At 38.6% G+C, this 19,702-nt stretch overlaps 1 protein-coding gene across 1 annotated transcript in view; it reads right to left on the bottom strand.

The window, feature by feature from the left end:
• The window catches only part of IL1RAPL2 (interleukin 1 receptor accessory protein like 2), a gene marked incomplete at both ends in the record, with an annotated part of 1,477,463 nt that overhangs the window by 706,889 nt on the left and 750,872 nt on the right, over positions 1–19,702 (bottom strand). The gene's annotated exons all lie outside the window — the stretch shown is intronic.

The following is a 19,702-nucleotide window of genomic DNA, read 5'->3' as shown; positions in this document are numbered from 1 at the left end:
CAACATAAAAAAATAGAGAACAGTTTTCTATTTTAACTAGTTAGACAGGAAGATATTAAACAAAATGCCAATATGGACATTTCTGACCATGAGATAGCTACATAGAACAGCTATATCCATCTTCTGAACCACCAGATGGTCAGACTTCTTTCCAAGGGATAAATATTTTCATTAAATTTTGGGGTAACATTTGTTAATAAGAAATAAATAAATTTATGTTGAAGATCTGATAGTAAAAGCTTGCGAGAAAGTCTATAACTAGAAATATAGTCATTTCTGCTCTGCCCCTATGGCCAGTTCATTACCAGATATTCCAAAGGTTGTTTAATTTTGCCATTGATTTCTAAGCCAACATGTACTTTTATAGTATACACACCAAAAAACAGACCAACATACAGTAGATACCTGTTAACTTACATAGGTTTTTACAGTGTTTACTGAGATATTTCAGGGGTCCAATTCTGGCATCCTACAAAGGACAAATCCTAGTAGAAAGCTGTCAGCCTAGCTTAATTTCATCCATTGTAAAGGAGCTTCAACATTGAATTTTATCATAAGGTCACTTTGTATACACCATGACCTTTCCCTACCCTACTGTACATGGACTCTAGAAAATATCAATCACAAAAAAGAAAACTGGAAAGTGTGAAGAAGAAATCAGAAACAACCTGTTAAGACTTAGAAGGTCAACTGTTTTCTTTCTTGGGTGAGACATCAGAACCATTTTTGTTCTAAACATCAATGGATACCTGCTGTTGAACATACAAAGTGCCAAGGGTATTTCAAAACCAAGTATTTTTAAAATCAAGTGATAATAATCCTGACAGATGGAATTAGCATGAGAATCAATAATTTAATGTTGGTCTCAAAGCATTGTTAGTATTCATACTACTTAGTACTCATTGAAATTTCACAAAATGCTAGTTATCATACAAATGTGGACGAAAGGGGCCACATGCTAACCGGACAAACTTAGGTAAGTATTGCAAACTCAGAGACCTAAAGTAACCACAAAGCATGGTCTAAAATTAAACTTTAACTAAAAGTAGTTATTTGGGTAGTTACATCCTAGGCTGGTATCTTTCACTGACAAGGTCAAACCTTACCTTAACTGAGCCTATTTGTCTTTTTGCATCTATAATAACATATCTTTGAAATGGCTGGGTAACTTATACCTTCCCTTTTTCAGGACCCCTTGGGGCACAACCTAATGTGCCTGGGCGCCAGGACAGATGCCACAAATTCCTTCACTGTAACCATGTTAATGTTCCTGCACCCACCCAGTATGTGTCTATCATTTTATTTTTTATCCAATCCCAGAGGTTTCCCTATTTGCTTTCTCCACCTCTCTAGTCTATTACCAATGGATTTCATGTAACCCACCTAGGTCCCTCCTTTGATTGCAATGTATAAAAATAGAGGAAAACCCGCCATTCTCAGGAGCACTATCCCAATCCCTTGAGATATTGCTTCCTGGCAATTATCGACAGTTTGGCTCAAAAAACTCACAAAAGTTCTTTATAGGTTTGAATGTTTTTTATATTAACACAAAGTATAGGAGGGCACATTGCTGCTGCCCATTAGATTTACTGGTATAAACTGAGTTAATAAAAATAACTACTTGGATTTCTAGTCAAGTTAATTACTGGCTATGCCCATGCCTGTGTCATCTGAGAAGGATGCTATCAAATCACTCGCATTCTGATGTTCAGAAACAACCCAATGGCCCCGGAGGATGGCTGGTTAGCCAGAGATGGGTAAGATTCCTCAGGGAAGGAACAACCTAAGACAGGCACAGTCGCATAGGGGCCATCAGGAGAGAACTTGGGGGTCAACAGAGGTGGGGCACAGACCTTCACCCCCCAAGTTTTCAGGGGCTTGAACCCTCACCCCTGCTGAGGGAGATCTCCTACCCCCATGGCTGCTCAGCTTCACATGCCCAGCTCAAATCGGGACCCAGGTAACAGAGACTTGGCCGACAGAAGATGCCCTCTCACTGCAACAAGACTTGATGGAGATGTCTTGCACCCATGATCTGGGGAACTGAGGTCTATGATATCTAAATCCAGCCTAGCACCAGGAATGCTCAGGGCCTACTAAAGAAGGCAAATAATCCTCTCCACTAATATTCACAGGGTAAAACAAGATGGTTGTTAGAGTATTAAATTTGACAGTAAAATAGTAGTCAAGTTTTCAGACTAATTTAAATTGGCCAATCAAAATAAGCAAATACTCTAGAAAAATCAATTGTACTGGACAAAAAAGCTGTTCCTAAAGTGTTAACTAAAATTTTTATTGGTAGTTCATTTCATGGTAAAATTGCATAACATATAATGAACCTAAAGCAGTCACATTTTAGTGCAAAAAAGTAAAATTTAAAAGCTATCAAGATTACAGCATAAAATTTCCAAAAGCCTCCCAATATTTAAACCAAAGAAGGGGAGATAGTAGAATATCATGTAAGGAAAAATATCCTGTAAATAAATTACATCTAGAAAATTTTTACTTTAGAAAATTAACTTTCATTTGTAATGCTAACAGCAAGACACCCAGGTAAAACATACATGGTGTCAAAACAAGCCAAAGGAAAATCGTTTGGGCAAAAAAATGAAAAAGGACCGCAAGTCAAATTTATAGAAAATATTCCTTTATTAACTTTTGGTTGAGAATATGTTTGTATATTTTCAGAAAACAACTCCGAAACCATGTGGATTCCTGCAACAGAGAGGAATTGACAGGAGTGCTCCAGCCATGAAGACAGAAGAGAAACAGTCCAGTGATGAAAGATGCTGACCATGCCTTGCCATACTAGCAGTCAGCAGATGTGCGTCACTGCAGATTGCCCAGGACCAAACCAGAGAGGGTCGGATCTGCATTACCACCATTTGTCCACCATCCAGAACTGAAATATCATTGCTGTTATGTACACATAAACAACTGTTGGACACAGAAATCGGGACTCAAAAGAACTGTTGGCCCAGAAAGAAACTCACTATAGACTGATTCATTTGCCTCTCAGCATAACCATTATTGCTTGTCTCATTTTCAGTTCCTATAAGTATATTCCTAGTATCACATGAGCTCACTCATCTAGGGGAAATGATGTACAACATAGACTGAAGAACAAGAACAGCATTAATCAGACTGTCAGACCTTAGAGGGAAGGTAGGGGAGGGTGGGGACAAGGGAGATAGATCAACCAAAGGACTTGTGTGCTTGCATATAAGCCTAACCAGTGATCACGGACAACAGGGGGATGGGGGCATGCGTGTGTAGGGGGGTTTGGGATGGGAATGGGGGGGGGTTGATGACAAATATGTGATACCTTAATCAATAAAGTAATTTTAAAAAAAGAAACAACCCAATCATTCAATGTAGATTGTGAGCTATTACTTTTCTGTCTTCCTTAGTATAGCTTCTTAGAACCTGAAGACGTAAGATATGCCTAGTTGGAATCAAATCTAAGAACATTTCATTCTCTTGTTAGATATTTGATAGCCTCTTAAAAACCCAAAAACTAAAGGCACCAGATTTTTTTAAAGTCTCAGGCAAGAAGATAAAGTTTGGTTCAATAGTCTCAACAATAGAAGTAGATAGAGTGTCCAATGCCCTGAAAGAAATTATCCCAAATGTATTTGGTCCTGAGGAGAAAACAAGGTAGACTAAATAAGGGATCAATAATAATGTAGTGGTTTCTTAACCAAGCACCAAATTTAAACTAAGATCCACTGGGTTCACCTTGCTTTGTGAACTTGGGTAAGTTATATAACATCTCTTAGTCTCAGTTTCCTCAACTGAAAAATGAGAATAAGAAGTCCTTTATGGTGTTTCCATTGGAGGTGGGAAAATGAAGTTCTTTTAATTATACAACCATGAGCAAAAACATGTTTATCATTTTCAGTTGGAATGATTATAATACCTGATATTTCCAGGCTGTTATAACTATTAAAATAAAGTATATAGAACACATAATACTCCTCATATTAGGACCCTCTTCCCCCTACACGCCCCATAGAAACATGGTGTTATATACAGATTTTGCAAATTAGAAATTCACACATGAAACCTATATGTTCATGTTGACCAATGTCACCCCAATAAAATTTAATTAAAAAACAAACAAAAAAACCCACATAATACAGCATCTGCTACATAATAGATATTTAATATATTGTAGTTAGAATTGTTATTACTGCTAGGATTACTTATGCATAATTTAACAAATAATCATTATAATGTGTATGTAATATAGTAATTGTGAACAATAACCTATATAATAAAAAATAAAAAAAACACTGGCAGTAATGGGTTAAGATACGCCACGGAGTTAGGAGAACTACTTGATAGAAAAGCATTTAGAACAGGTCAGTTGGGTGATAGGCCTAGTAGTGGCGGCAACACGAGCTCAGCATCCTGCCAGCCCAATCGGCTACCCCGGCCACCCCGAGTCCCGCCCCCTGTGCCTCCCTCTGGCCCAATCGTGGGTGTAGCAGAGTGATGGTAATTTACATATTACCATTTTATTAGGTAGGATATACTGACCTAGGTGCAAAAGAAATGAGTCAAGAGAAAGCTGGTAAAGCAGGAAAAAATAATTTCCAGGTACCATGAGTACTAGCCACTAGATAAAATTCACAACCTTGAAGGCCAAATTATTAGTAAAAGGTCCACTAAACCTTCTGTGAGTTTCTTAAACAAATCTATACTAATAAAAGGGTAATATGCAAATTGGTCAGGATGCCCTCACAGTAATGACCAAACAGCAGGCTGCTTGGGGCGACAAAGCTGGCAGGGGGGGTAGTGAGGAACAACCAAACAACTGAACAGCAGGCTGTGTGGGGCAACCAGGCCGGCAGGGGGGGCAGTGAGGGGCGACCAAGCCAGCAGGGGGGGCAGTTGGGGGCAACCAGGCTGCCAGGGGGTTGGCAGTTGGGGGTGACCAGACTGGCAGAGTGGGGCAGTTGGGGGCGACCAGGCCGGTGGGGGTAAAGTAAGGGGTGACCATGCTGGTGGGGGGGGGCATTTGGGGATGATCAGGCCAGCAGGCAGAGATGGTTAGGGGTGATCAGGCTGGCAGGGGGATAGTTAAGGGCAATCAGGCAGACAGGCAGGTGAGCAGTTAGGAGCCAGGTGTCCCGGATTGTGAGAGGGTGCAGTATGGGCTGAGGGGACAACCCGCCTCCCCCCTCCCCCCCGCATGAATTTCGTGCACTGGGCCTCTAGTAACATCTATAATAATGACTAGACATCTAGGCAAGGTTTCCTGGGACCAAAAAGAAGAGATATTTCTATGTGTCTCCTCGCCTACCCCTCTAAAGTTTAAACTATATAGGCCATGCCATCAGAATCTTCAATATCATGGGAAGGAGCTGAGGACAAGGAACCCACACTAGGGATGGTTGATGCATTGAAGGAGGAAAACGGATGGTTTCAGTCTTTTCTAATGTTTACCCACAAACAATCTTAGGCTAAAGCTCTTCATGAATTTGCTCTTACTCTGATCTTTTGCATGTAAAAGACTGCTGACAAATTGCTGTTGACCAATGAACAAGTACTAGTATGAAGTCCCTGATGATGACCAAGATCTCTGGACAAGGTAGGAGACAAAGCCTGCTGTCTCTGTCACTGACCTGGGGGAGGTGTGATCAAGACTGCCTGACAATCTGAGACTCAGGTGGATTTTTATTAGTTGTGTAATCCAACCCTGGCATAGTTCTCACTAATAATCTTACATTATTTATTTTATTTTGAAAAATGTCCCCAGGCCAGTTCTATTTAAAATGTTTTTTGCAACTAAGACCTAAAAATGTTACATTTATTTCATTAGGTGCAATTAGAGCTATGCCACTTTGAGGAGGCAACTGAGGAGTATGAAGAAATGGCAGATATAGTTTTTTTTCTGAGCTCCCTCCTTATCCTGTGGATGAGTTGCACATTTAGACTCAATATGAGCAAAGGGACTTTGCGACCTTAGATATTTTCAAGATACCTTAGTAATCTTTCAAGTAATTCCATATCTCTTATTTTACTTAATTCTGTGCGTAATTCAGGAAAATGTGCAGGTAATATTATCTACATTTTGCAGAGTACAAGATAGACAAAAGGAAGGATACATAACTTAGTTTAGCTCATATAGATAATTAGTGTATGAGAGCCAAAGCCTTGGCTGTTAGCCCCTGGATACTCTCAGACCTTGATGGGTTGACAGCCAAATTAATTCATAATTATCCACAACTTAGAGAAGCTCATAGAAATACAGTTTGTAAAGATAACATTTAAAGAATAATGTTAATATATACAGCACAGAAGACTTTTTAGTATGTTTTTATTGGTTTTAGAGAGAGAGGAAAGAAGAGGGAGAGAAAGAAACATCAATGTGAGAGAGAAACAGATTGGCTGCCTCCTGAATGCACATGCAGCAAACCCAGACCTGGGATTGAGCCCCCAACCTGAACATGTGCCCTGACTGGGAATCGAACTGGTGATTTTCAGTGTGCTGGATGATGCTCATCCAACTGAGCCACACCAGCCAGGGCCAGCACAGAAGAATTTACTAATTTATAAATAAACCTCACTTTCTTTTCCAAAAATTTAATGTTAGCTACTTTAGGTCATAAATTATACTTTTTTCCAGAAATATTTCTGCAGGAAAATTTTGATGATTCTTGGGTTATAAGAGGGGAAAAGTAAGACCCAGGATTTAAGCCATACATGAAAAATCCAGATGCCCCTTTCTAACTCCCATTTATAAAAAAAAAAAAAAAAAAAAAAACGGTTATACTATAAAACATAAAGTTTTATTTCAGAATTTGTGTTTATGTAAATTTGTTATATCACCAGCACTTAACCTATTAAAAATAAACTAAATAAATTAGGGACTTCTACACATATAAAAGCAGATGCCCAGGTAAAATGCTTCAGGATATAGTTGAAACTTTTCTAAATGGTTGCTTTAGTTGTCTTATCCTTACTTCAAAACACTTTATTTATAAATACCAGAACCATCCAATGATGAGTAAACTAAAACCAACTTTGCTTTCTGACATTTTGAAACATGATTTGATTGTAGTTCATAGCTATTTATCAATCAATCTACCATCCTTGGATGGTATTGTCTTCCTCAAAACATAAGAACTATGAACTGATATTCTAGAAAATTTAGGGAAGAGACACAAATGAATAATCTCAGACCCTTAGACCAGATGGTGTTGCTCAGTGGTTGAGCATTGACCTATGAACCAGGAGGTCATGGTTCGATTCCCAGTGGGGGCACATGCCCAGGTCTTAGACTTGATCTCCAGTAGGGCACATGCAGGAGACAGCCAATCAATGATACTCGCTAATCACTGATGTTTCTGTCTCCCTCTCTCTTCTTCTCTTAAATCAATATGTATATCAAGCCCTTCGATAAAGTCTATTACTTGAGAATCAATACAAAAATAAAATTTCATTGAAAAATATATTTGATCTTGTTGGAAAGAAGATTTTTAGGTGAGTGCAGAAATAAGGACATATAATTAAATACCTATATAGTGTTAACGTTTTTAAAGACCAAGAAAAGAAGAAAGAGAGATGACACATTACTAATATCAGTCTCATAGATTCACATAACACACTGATGGTTGCCAGATAGAAGGGGTTTGGGAGCTGGGTGAAAAAAGTGAAGGGATTAAGAAGTACAAATTGACAACTACAAAATTCACAGGGATGTATAGTACAGCATAGGGAATATAGTCAATATTGTAATAACTATGTATAATGTCAGATGGGTACTAGATTTATAGGGACTATCACTTTATAAATTATATAAATGTCTAACCACTATGCTGTGCACTAAAAACTAATATTATATTGAATGTCAAATGTAATTGAAAAAAATTAAAAGAAATGAAAGAGGAAATATTACTATAGGTCACATAGATATCAAAATGATACTAAAGCAATACTATGAACAACTCTATGACCACAAAATTGTTAAGCTAGGTGAAATGGACCAATTCCTTAAAAGGCACAATCTGCCAAAACTCATGCAAGAAGAAACAGACAATATGGAATAGGTTTATAGCCATTAAAGAAATTGAATCAATAATTAATAACCTTCCAAAATAGAAAGCACCAGACTCAGATAGATTCACTGGTGGATTTTATCAAATATTTAAGGAAGAACTTATATCAATTTCCTGCAATCTCTTTCAGAAGACAGAGCAGCAGAAATATTTCCTAACTCATTCTATGAGGCCAGCATTACCCTAATACCAAAACCCAAGACATTACAAAAAGAACATAACTACATATTAATATCTCTCATGAACATAAATGCAAAATCCCCAGCAAAATAGTAACAAATCAAGTCTAGTAATGTATAAAAATAATTATATACCATAACCAAGTGGGGTTTATCCCAAGTATGGAAGGCTGGTTCAATATTAAAAAAATCAATGAGTGCAATCCATCACATCAACAAGCTAAAAAAGAAAGCTCACAGGATATCAGTAGATACGGGAAAATCATTTGATAAAATCCAGCACTCACTCATGATAAAAACTCAGCAAATTAGGAATATGGAGGAAATGCCTCAACTTGATAAAGAATATCTACCAAATGCCTACAGTTGACATCACGCTTAGTGGTGAGACATTAGAAAGAAACTTTTCCACTGGAATCAGGAAAAAGGCAAGGAAATCCCCTCTCACCACTCCTTTTCAATATCATACTAGAAGTATTAGCTAATGCAATAGATAAGAAAATGAAATAAAAATATACAGATTCAGAAGGAAGAAATAAAAGCATCTTTGTTCACAAGTGACATGACTGTCTATGTAGAACATCTGAAAGAATTGACGAAAAATATCATAAAACTAATAAGCAAATATAGCAAGGTTGAAGGACATCAAGTTAATACACAAAAGTCAATTGATTTGCATTATGCCAGCAATGAATAAGCTTTTAATTTGGAATTTAAAACAATACCATTTATATTAGAAACCTCAAAATAAAATAATTAGGTATATTTCTAACGAAATATGTACAAGATATATATCCTATCTAATAAAGAGGTAATATGCAAATTGACCATCACTCCAACACACAAGAGGGCCACCCCCATCTGGTCAAAGATGGCTGCCCCCATGTGGACACAAGATGGCCACCACAAGATGGCCAGCAGGGGAGGGCAGATGGAAGGGACCAGGCCTGCAAGGGAGGGCAGTTGGGGGCGATCAGGCCTGCAGGGGAGGGCAGTTAGGGGTGACCAGGTCTGTAGGGGAAGACAGCTGGGGGAGACCCAGGCCTGCAGGAGAGGGCAGTTGGGGGTAACCAGGCCAGCGGGGGAGGAAAGTTAGGGGTGACCAGGCCTTCAGAGGAGGGCAGTTGGGGGTGACCAGGACTGCAGGGGAGGGCAGTTGGGGAAGACCAGGCCTGCAGGGGAGGGCCATTGGGGGGAACCAGGCCTGCAGGGGAGGACAGTTAGGAGTGACTGTGCCGGCAGGGCCAATCGGGCTTGCAGGGGGGCAGTTAGGCATTGATCAGGCTGGCAGGGGAGTGGTTAGGGGGTGATCAGGCTGGCAGGCAGAAGTGGTTAGGGGCAATCAGGCAGGCAGGCAGGTGAGTGGTTGGGAGCCAGCAGTCCTTGATTGTGAGAGGGATGTCCTACTTCCTGGGCCTAAATAGGCAGTCAGACATCCCTCGAGGGGTCCCAGATTGGAGAGGGTGCAGGTTGCTTGGAGGGACACACACACCCCGTGCACAAATTTCGTGCACCAGGCCTCTAGTATCTATATCTATATCTATATCTATATCTATATCTATATCTATATCTCTATCTCTATCTCTATCTCTATCTCTATCTCTATCTCTATCTCTATCTCTATCTCTATATCTATATCTATATACTATATACATTACCCGACTTCAAGACTTTCTGTAAAGCTACAGTAATCAAGACAATGTGGTATTAATGAGACACTATACAAATAGATGCATAGAACAGAATATTGATCCTGGAAATAGAACCACACAAATATAGTCAACTGCTCTTTGACAAAGAAACAAACACAGGACTATAGAGCTAATATGTATTTTCAACAAATTATGCTGAAAACAGTTGGACCTCATGCAAAAAATTAATCTAGATACAAATCTTACACCCATCACAAAAGGTATCTCAAAAAGGATCACAGAACTAAATGTAAAATGTAAAATTATAAAACTCCTAGAAGACAATACAGGATAAAACTTAGATGATCTTGGATATGGAAATGATTTTTTAAATTAAAACACTATAGGCACAATCCATGAAAGAAATAATTGATAAGCTGGACTTCATTAAAATTCTGCTCTACAAAAGACAACGTCAAGAGAACTATAAGACAAGCCATAGACTGGGAAAAATATTTACAGAACATATCTGGCAAAGGTTTTCCAAAATATATGAAAAATCTCTTAAAATTTAATAAGAAATCAAACAATCCGATTTAAAAAATGGGCCAAATACTTCCTCTATCTCTTTTTTCAGTGACCTGTAGTTTACCGACTACAGGTCTTTTACCCCCTTCGTTAAGTTTATTCCTAAGTATCTTAATTTTTTTTTGGTGCGATGGTAAATGGGATTGCTTTTTAAATCTCTCTTTCTGTAAGTTCACTATTGGTGTATAGAAATGCCATAGATTTCTTGGTGTTAATTTTGTATCCTGCTACATTGCAGAATTCATTTATTAAGTCTAATAATTTTTTGATGGAGTCTCTAGGGTTTTCTATGTACAGTATCATGTCATCTGTGAATAATGACAGTTTTATATCTTCTTTTCCAATTTGGATGCCTTTTATTTCTTCTTCTTGTCTAATTGCTATGGCTAGCACTTCCAGAACTATGTCAAACAGGAGTGGGAAAAGTGGGCATCCCTGTCTCATTCCTGTTCTTAGGTGAAATGGTTTTAGTTTTTGCCCATTGAGTATGATGTTGGCTATAGGTTTGTCATATAAGGCTTTTATTATGTTGAAGTATGATCCCTCTATTCCCACTTTGCTGATAGTTTTTATCAGGAAAGGGTGTTGGATTTTGTCAAATACTTTTTCTGCAACAATGATATGACTATGTGATTTTTGTCTCTCAATTTGTTTATGTGATGTATCACATTTATTGATTTGTGGATATTGTACCATCCTTGTATCCCTGGGATAAATCCTACTTGGCTGGCAAGGATTCAGAGATTATGGAATTTAAACTATATAGGTGAGAAGAAAGCAAAGGGCAGTGAAAAAATTGTGGGATCAATGAGCTGCAACTCTGTGGGGCCAATAGATTATTGGGATTGGGTTATAGAAACAGTGAGCTAGAAGTGGTGGAAGAGTAGAATACATGAAAATGAGATTATGGAGGGATTGCTAAAGTCTCTAATACTCTAACATGTTTCAGATGGCCTGCCACAATCATATTATATTTTTAGTCCCTAAAATATTTTGAATATGCAACTCTTGTAATAGTCTAAAACCTAGATATGGGTAAAAGAATTATATTACAGAAAGTCACTGAAGTTTGTACAAGAGATGCAATAAACTTTTTTTAAAATATATTTTATTGATTTTTTTACAGACAGGAAGGGAGAGAGATAGAGAGCTAGAAACATCGATGAGAGAGAAACATCGATCAGCTGCCTCCTGCACACCCCCCACTGGGGATGTGCCCGCAACCAAGGTACATGCCCTTGACCGAAATCGAACCTGGGACCTTTCAGTCCGCAGGCTGATGCTCTATCCACTGAGCCAAACCGGTTTTGGCAAGATGCAATAAACTTTATATTCACACAGGAAACAGACTGGGACTCAGACTCTGCTCAGGAATCTCAGTCCCACAGTTGTTTCTTACTGACAAGTCTAAACCTCTTCTGGTTTTCAAGGATCTCTATTATACTGGCTTTATTAGCTAGCTTAGCAGTGATTAATTGAATCAATTCTTGTTTTATGATTATCAAATATAACTCATTAATTCTTCAAAGCAGGTAACTCTGCTAACTAACTAAGCTGTGAACATCTGCTTCCTTCCAATAAACAAATTGAATGGAGTTCAAATTACATAGGTATTGTACCATAGAATGATTATATTTCTGAGTATTATATAGCTAATGTGAAACAATATGACTACCTAAACATTATAGCAATGAAAATTCACTATAAATAAAATGCAAATAGATTCCAATTGCCAATACTTTGCTATTTAAGTTACTTATAATTTTATAATCAAGTAGATTATTACATTTTTGAGATTTAAAAAAATAAACATTTCAGGTTATATATGTGTTCCTTTATGCATAATCACTATAAAAATAAGTAAATCAGGGCTCTCACTTAAAATTAAAAAAATCAGTAAAAGAAATAACTAATTTCATCACACTTTAGCCTACACAGGCCAGAGGAGGCATTGTTGCTGTCTCAAGACCCTGTTGTACAATCTTGATCTTTTCTGAAGACAATTAATTCTATTATATCCAGGCTCTCATTTTTCTTATCCGCTCTCCTGGAAATTACTATCCAGGCAACCAACTTGTTAACTCCTAACTTTTCAAGGATCAATAGTTAAGTTGGAAGTGAATTATAAGGAATGTTCACTGTCCTTGAAAATTTCTTGGAAACCATGGTGGGTAGTAGAATAGGAGGTTGGAAGGTGATAAAAGCTATTTCTTAGAGTCTTAGGAAAACTAGGCCAATTAATCCTCTTTCTAAAGGCACAGGTTTCTTTGCAATATGCCATAAAGTAAATCCCATGGTACATGTTCAACAGTTGTTTGTTGATTGAAATATAAAACTTGTTTAATATATGCTACATACACACATATGGGTCAGAATCATTTAAGAGCATTAAAGTCAGGCAAAATTACTTTATACTTTTATGTATTTATTTTTCTTATATTTTATTGATTTTTTACAGAGAGGAAGGGAGAAGGATAGAGAGTTAGAAACATCGATAAGAGAGAAACACCAATCAGCTGCCTCCTGCACACCCCCTACTGGAGATGTGCCCGCAACCAAAGTACATGCCCTTGACTGGAATCGAACCTGGGACCCTTCAGTCTGCAGGCCAACACTCTATTCACTGAGCCAAACCGTTAGGGCTACTTTTATTTTTTTATTGTTGAACATTTCACACATACTCAAAATTAAAAAGAACACTATAATGAACACTTGTGCTCATTGTACAGATTCAATAATTAGTAACATGCATCAGTTCTTATTTCAAATATTTCCACCTCATTCCACTTTTCTGGTAATGTTTTTCTAGAGTAAGAATCACACAAATATGATGAATACCAAGGTAAAGGTCATGCCTTAGAGCTTATAAATGCCACAAGGAACCCTGTAGAAAGAGTTAGTGAGGAATTCAGATTTTGAGAACCTCATTTACTTCAATGATTACTAAAGACCAAAAATAGTCTGATTATGTTCCTATTTAAGAAGGACTTTCCTTTTTCTATCTACTTCATTGGAGAAGTAAATGGTCACAATGGTTTTTGAACCTATATTTGGTTCTCTGCATTTAAATGTGATTCCCAAACACACAGATTTTGACAGATGTTCAATTATTTTAATCATTCTTTTCAATAACTATGAATTCAATTCAGGATTAAATTAATACATCTATCTTCATCCACACCTTAAGTCACCTCTTGAACCAAGTTGTTGAAGTGATGTGTGAAATTTTGTCAAATAAGATTGCTCTCATCATTTTTATCCTACCAACTAGAGGCCTGGTGCACGATTTCATGCACTGGTAGGGTCTGGCCAGCCCGCCCAGATAGGGGTTGATCAGGGCAGGGCCAGCCATGGGAAGGGGCCATGGGAGGTTGGCTGGCCAGCCCCACCCCTGATCAGGCCAGTTGGCTGGCCGCAATGGGCATTATAGCAACCGATCATTCCGGTCGTTCCAGTCATTCTGGTGTTCCGGTAGCTGTTTTTTTATATATATACTAGTGGCCCAGTGCACGAAATTCGTGCACAGGGGGATGTCCCTCTCCCCGGACTTCACCCTCTTCAATCTGGGACCCCTTGGGGGATGTCCAACTGCCAGTTTAGGCCTGATCACTGTGGCAGTCGGACATCCCTCTCACAATACAGGACCACTGGCTCCTAACCGCTCACCTGCCTGACCCACTTGTCACGTATTTGGCATCAATGGGCACTAGATATGAAAAACTTGTCTATTATTCACACACAAATGCTACCTGCTTTACATATGTCATGAAATATATTTCTATACGTCTGAGTTGACAAAACACAGTTGTTTCCTTCAGGACAGTGGTTCCCAAACTTTTTCCTCATCAAGGTACACATGAGGAATAATGTTCAAAATTTTACCTACACATATCAGTCCCAATCACTAAGACCTTCTGTGTGATTAAATAGATCACCACATATGCTTTAATTAAGTATCTGCTCTGTAGAATACCATCCGTTTTCTTCTATTGATCTAGATGTGAGTTGAGAACCACTGACTTAGATGGTATCTACAATAGATACAAACATGGCCAACTGATATGTACTTAAAACAGAGAGGTACCTAATAGGAAAGGATTACAAGGACATTGAAAAATTCCACTTGTGCATGGAATAATATAAGGCTTTGCTTAAAAGTAAATAGCCTGTCAGCTGAGAGTGCCTAAAAGTAGCCCCACCCCAGTAGCAACAAGCACATCTAGCACACAAATTGTGGTTTCTATATTAAAAGGAATCAGGACTCCTTGGGGGGTAAAATGGCTAATTCTAGGACTGTGATAAGAAATAGACAAGATAAGCCTATAATATCTTATAGTAGTAGAATATAAGGAAATGCTAAATTAATAAAAGCACAATAATGAGGTTATTTCAAAGGGACAGATACACCCATTGAAAGAGCTCCCAATGGACAAAGGTGGAAGAATTTGAACCAGAAAATAAAGTAGCATTGAACTATAACCCAATTTATAATATGTAAATATCCATAATTCCATACTGATATAAGTAAATGATTGAATAAATAATGGAGAAGAAGAGGCAAATATTCCATGTAGAATAATTCTAAATAATTTTATGTAGATCACTCAATGATGTGGAACACAACTTTCCAGTCTTTAAGTATGTACTGTGAATAACTTCTTTTTTCCAAAGAGGAGAGTATTAAAAAGGAGAAATAAAGAACAGTAACTTTACAGTGCAGAAAGACAAACACTACCTCTAGCTAGGTGATCAAGGTCCATATCAACACTGATAAAGCATATTGATACATTGTATCCTTGATAGGATGTGATGAGAATGGTATTTTACTTCTGTGATCTTCCTCACAACATTTATTGCTCCTGTCTAACTATGAAAAAAATAAGATAAATCCCAATTGAAGAACATTTTATAAAATTTCTGAAAAGTCCTAATCAAACTGTCAAGGTTATGAGAAAAAAGGAAAGTCTAAGAAATTGCCAAGGGTGGATACATGGGTGTGTGTGGGGGAGATGAGGTACATATGTAATAGTGTCAATAATAAATTAAAAAAATAAAAAGGGAGCTTAAGGAAGCATGATAACCAAATCTAATATAGTATCCCAGATGGATCCTGGGATAGAAACAGCTCCTAGGGCAAGGGAAACTAAGGAGAAAATAAACAAATGGGGCTACATCAAAATAAAAGCTTCTGCACAGCAAAAGAAACCATCAGCAAAAGAATAAGAAAGCCCACTGCATGGGAGAACATATTTGCCATTGTTATCACCGATAAGGGTTTAATCTCCAACATTTACAGGGAACTCATACAATTTAACAAAAGAAGGATTAACAACCCAATCAAAAAATGGGCAATGGACCTAAATAGATATTTTTTGAAAGAGGACATAAGGAAGGCCAAGAGACATATGAAAACATGCTTAAAGTCACTAATCATCTGAGAGATGCAAATCAAAACAACAATGAGGTACCACCTCACACCTGTCAGAATGGCTAGCATCAACAAATCAAGAAATGACAAGTGCTGGCAAGGATGTGGAGAAAAAGGAACCCTCCTGCTCTGCTGGTGGGAATACAGACTGATGCAGCCACTGTGGAGAACAGTATGGGGTTTCCTCAAAAAACTAAAAATAGAACTCCCATTTGACACAGTAATCCCACTTCTAGGAATATATCCCAAGAAACTAGAAACACCAATCAGAGATTATATATGCACCCCTATGTTCATAGCAGCACAATTTATCATAGCTAAGATTTGGAAATAGCCTAAGTGCCCATCAGCAGATGAGTAGATTTGAAAACTGTGGTACATCTACACAATGGAATACTAATAATAGAAAATATGCAAATTGACATACCTTCAACATACCCACAAGCCACGCCCACAAACCATGCCCACCATCCAATCAGAGCGAGTATGCAAATTAATCCAAACCAAGATGGCTACAGCCACAGAGAGCAAGGTTTCCTAGGTAACAGAGGAAGCCAAGCTTTCCACCTGCCTTTGCCAGGCCTAAGCCTCCACTCAAGCTACAAAGTTTCAATTATAGAAAGTAAACAAATTCAAATAAATGGCAGCAGGATGGAGCTTGAGAGAGCAGGCCAGGGTTGCTCCCGGCTACAGGGGAAGCAAAGCTTTCCGCACACCCTGGCCAGGCACACCTGCTTAAGGCAACAAAGTTTCAATTATAACCCCAACAGAAATGGCTGCCAGCCGCGGAGGGAGCCCCAGGCTTGGTTCCACTCCAGGCTACAAAGTTTAAATTGTAGAAGGAAAATAAATTCCAGATACCAGGGCCTCTGCTTGGGTTGCCAGGGGGCGTGGCCAGCCTGCAAATCACCACAGGCCCCTCGCTCAGGCAGCCCCACACCCCAAGGGAACCCCCACCTGATCCAGGACACCCTTCAGGGCAAACCAGCTGGCCCCCACCCCTATACCAAGCCTCTATCCTATATAATAAAAGAGAAATATGCAGATTGATCATCACTGCAACACACAATATAACTGCACCCATGTGGTAAAGATCCTGCCCCCATGTGGACACAAGATGGCCACCACAAGATGGCCAGCAGGAGAGGGCAGTTGGGAGGCACCCGGCCTGCAAGAGAGGGCAGTTGAGAGGGACCAGGCCTGCAAGGGAGGGCAGTTGGAGGTGATTTACCCTGCAGGAGAGGGCAGTTAGGGGTGACCAGGCCGGCAGAGGAGGGAATTTGGGGGCAAACAGGCTGGCAGCAGAGCTTAAGGGGTGATCAGGCTTGCAGGCAGAAGTGGTTAGGGGCAATCAGGAAGGCAGGCAGTCAAGCAGTTGGGAGACAGCAGTCCTGGATTGTGAGATGGATATCCTACTGCCCGTTTAGGCCCACTGGGATTGGGCCTAAACGGGCAGTCGGACATCCCTCGAGGGGTCCCATATTGGAGAAGGTACAGGCTGGGCTGAGGGACAACCCCCCTCCGTGCACGAATTTCGTGCACCGGGCCTCTAGTTTTGCTATAAAAAATGAAGGAACTCCTACCATTTGCAACAGCATGGATGGAGCTGGAGAGCATTATGCTAAACGAAATAAGTCCATCAGAGAAAGATAAATATCACATGATCTCACTCATTTGTGGAATATAATGAACAACATAAATTGATGAACAAAAACAGATTCAGAGACAGAGAAGCATCAATCAGACTGTAAAGCCTCAGAGGGAAGGTAGGGGAGGACGGAGTTAAGGGGGAGAAATCAACCAAAGGATTTGTATGCATTCATATAAGCCTAACCAATGACACAGACACCAGGGGGGTGAGGGCATGAGTGGTGTGGGTGGTGGGGGCAAGGGGGGGGGATAAGGACACATATATCATACCTTAATTAATGAAGAAACAATTTAAAAAGATAAAATCTGAAAAATTTGAATAAATAATAGACTTAAGTTAATAATAATGTTCTACCACATGTTCATTAATTGTAACAAATGCCCCATAATCATGTAAGATGTTGATACAGGGGAAATGGGTGTAGAGCATACAGGAACTTTATGTACTATGATTGCAATAATTTTGTAAATCTAAAGCTGTTATAAAATTTAAAAGTTTATTTAAAAGTAAACAAGGATTTTATTAGAGCATTTTTGATGAAGATACAAAAACTGGAAACAAAGTATATGCACATCAGTGGGAAATGGAAAATGATTGACTAAATTGTGTTATCAAAGACTATCAAGCAATCCATATTATATACTTAAAAGGATGAGTGAATGTTCAAACTTCTGCTATGTACTTTTACTTATAAAAGGAAATGGAGAGAAATATATAAATTTTTTTTTGTAAAATAGTGAGGAGAAAATACTCAAGTATATATGTTCCTATACCTAAAAGAGTAGGAAGAATTTATAAAGGATACACATTAGATTGTTAACATTGGTCATAGCAAGGGAATGGAGTTAGAGGAGAGGTAGCAAGACTGGAAACATAAGCAGGTCAGGGAAAGTAGGCAATAAGTAACTGAATAATTCATTCATAAGTATATGGTGGGCTGATGCTTTGCAGATAAAATTTTAAATTTGTAAAAACGCAAGACAAAAAAAGCAAATGGAGTTGTGGAGGAAAAGAGTTCTATTTTGATTGGCAGGATTTAATGAGGGTGGGAGATGGACAGTGGGTAAGCAGGGAAAGAGTAGCAGTACACTAAAGAATATAGTGTCAGTTACTGAAGCTGAATTATACCCACTTACCAATTTTGCCAAGAGCTGCCCAAGTAGGTGAAATACTATCACTGAGGGTGTGATTAGAATAATTTCTAGTTCTGCCAATATCCTGGACTTTTTGCCTACCACAAACAAAGACTAAACTCCCTATTTGCTTCCCCAACATTCCCTCCACACACATACAAAAGTGATTCTTAGAGTGTCAAGAAGGTTATATTTTTATATACCACCTTGTTCTTCTGGCCTTAATGAGGCCTCACTTGGGGTTTCCAAGTGCTTTTGATGAAGAGGTGGCATAGCTTTAGCATCAGACAAAGTCCACAGGAAACAAAAATAGGAAGGTTCTGCATTTCCAAGAAGGTATAATCAAATAATAGAGTGCAGGCCCCTGGTGAGCAAGATCAGAGGTTCCAAAAATGGCAGAATTAAAAAGTGGTTTAAAGGTCATCTCAGCTACCTAATTTCAATATCTAATGCAGTCTGTCTGAGATTCTAGATCCTAGATTTTAGCACTGAGGTGGAGAAGGAAGTGTATATTGTGGAACCCCTAAGGATAAAATAGATTACTTTTCACTGTAAACTTCTTGCAAGCAGGAATTGTATGTGAAATCTTTCCTGTATAGTACCTAAGAACTCAGGATGACTGTGTGTTTACAGGGGTCCATGTTGAATATTTAGAAACAATGGATTCAAACTCACATTGCAGTTCTATGAAAAATTGCAACAGTAACTCACTGGCTAAAAGATATCCCAGCAGCATTTGAAGGTATTTTTCATCAATAAGCAAGGAGAGACCTTTGCCTAAGTGATACTTAAGGTTATTTTCATGGCCTGATATCATGACCATTGAGCTAACTGGCTATTTGCAAAACAACTATTAACATAAGGCCCTGGGGCAGGGGGGATTGGGGAAGAAATGAAAGCCAAAATTTCTAAATTAAATAACACACACAGTAAATGGGAGTCCCATTTAATGAAAATTTGAAAAGATTTGTAATGTAGTTCCAATAAATAATTAAAATTGAATTTATTGAAGCTCTGCATACACTG

This window comes from Cnephaeus nilssonii, assembly GCF_951640355.1.
Source record: "Cnephaeus nilssonii genome assembly, chromosome: X".
Taxonomy (NCBI): Eukaryota; Metazoa; Chordata; class Mammalia; order Chiroptera; family Vespertilionidae; genus Cnephaeus; species Cnephaeus nilssonii.
This window is presented reverse-complemented; position numbering and strand designations above follow the sequence as displayed.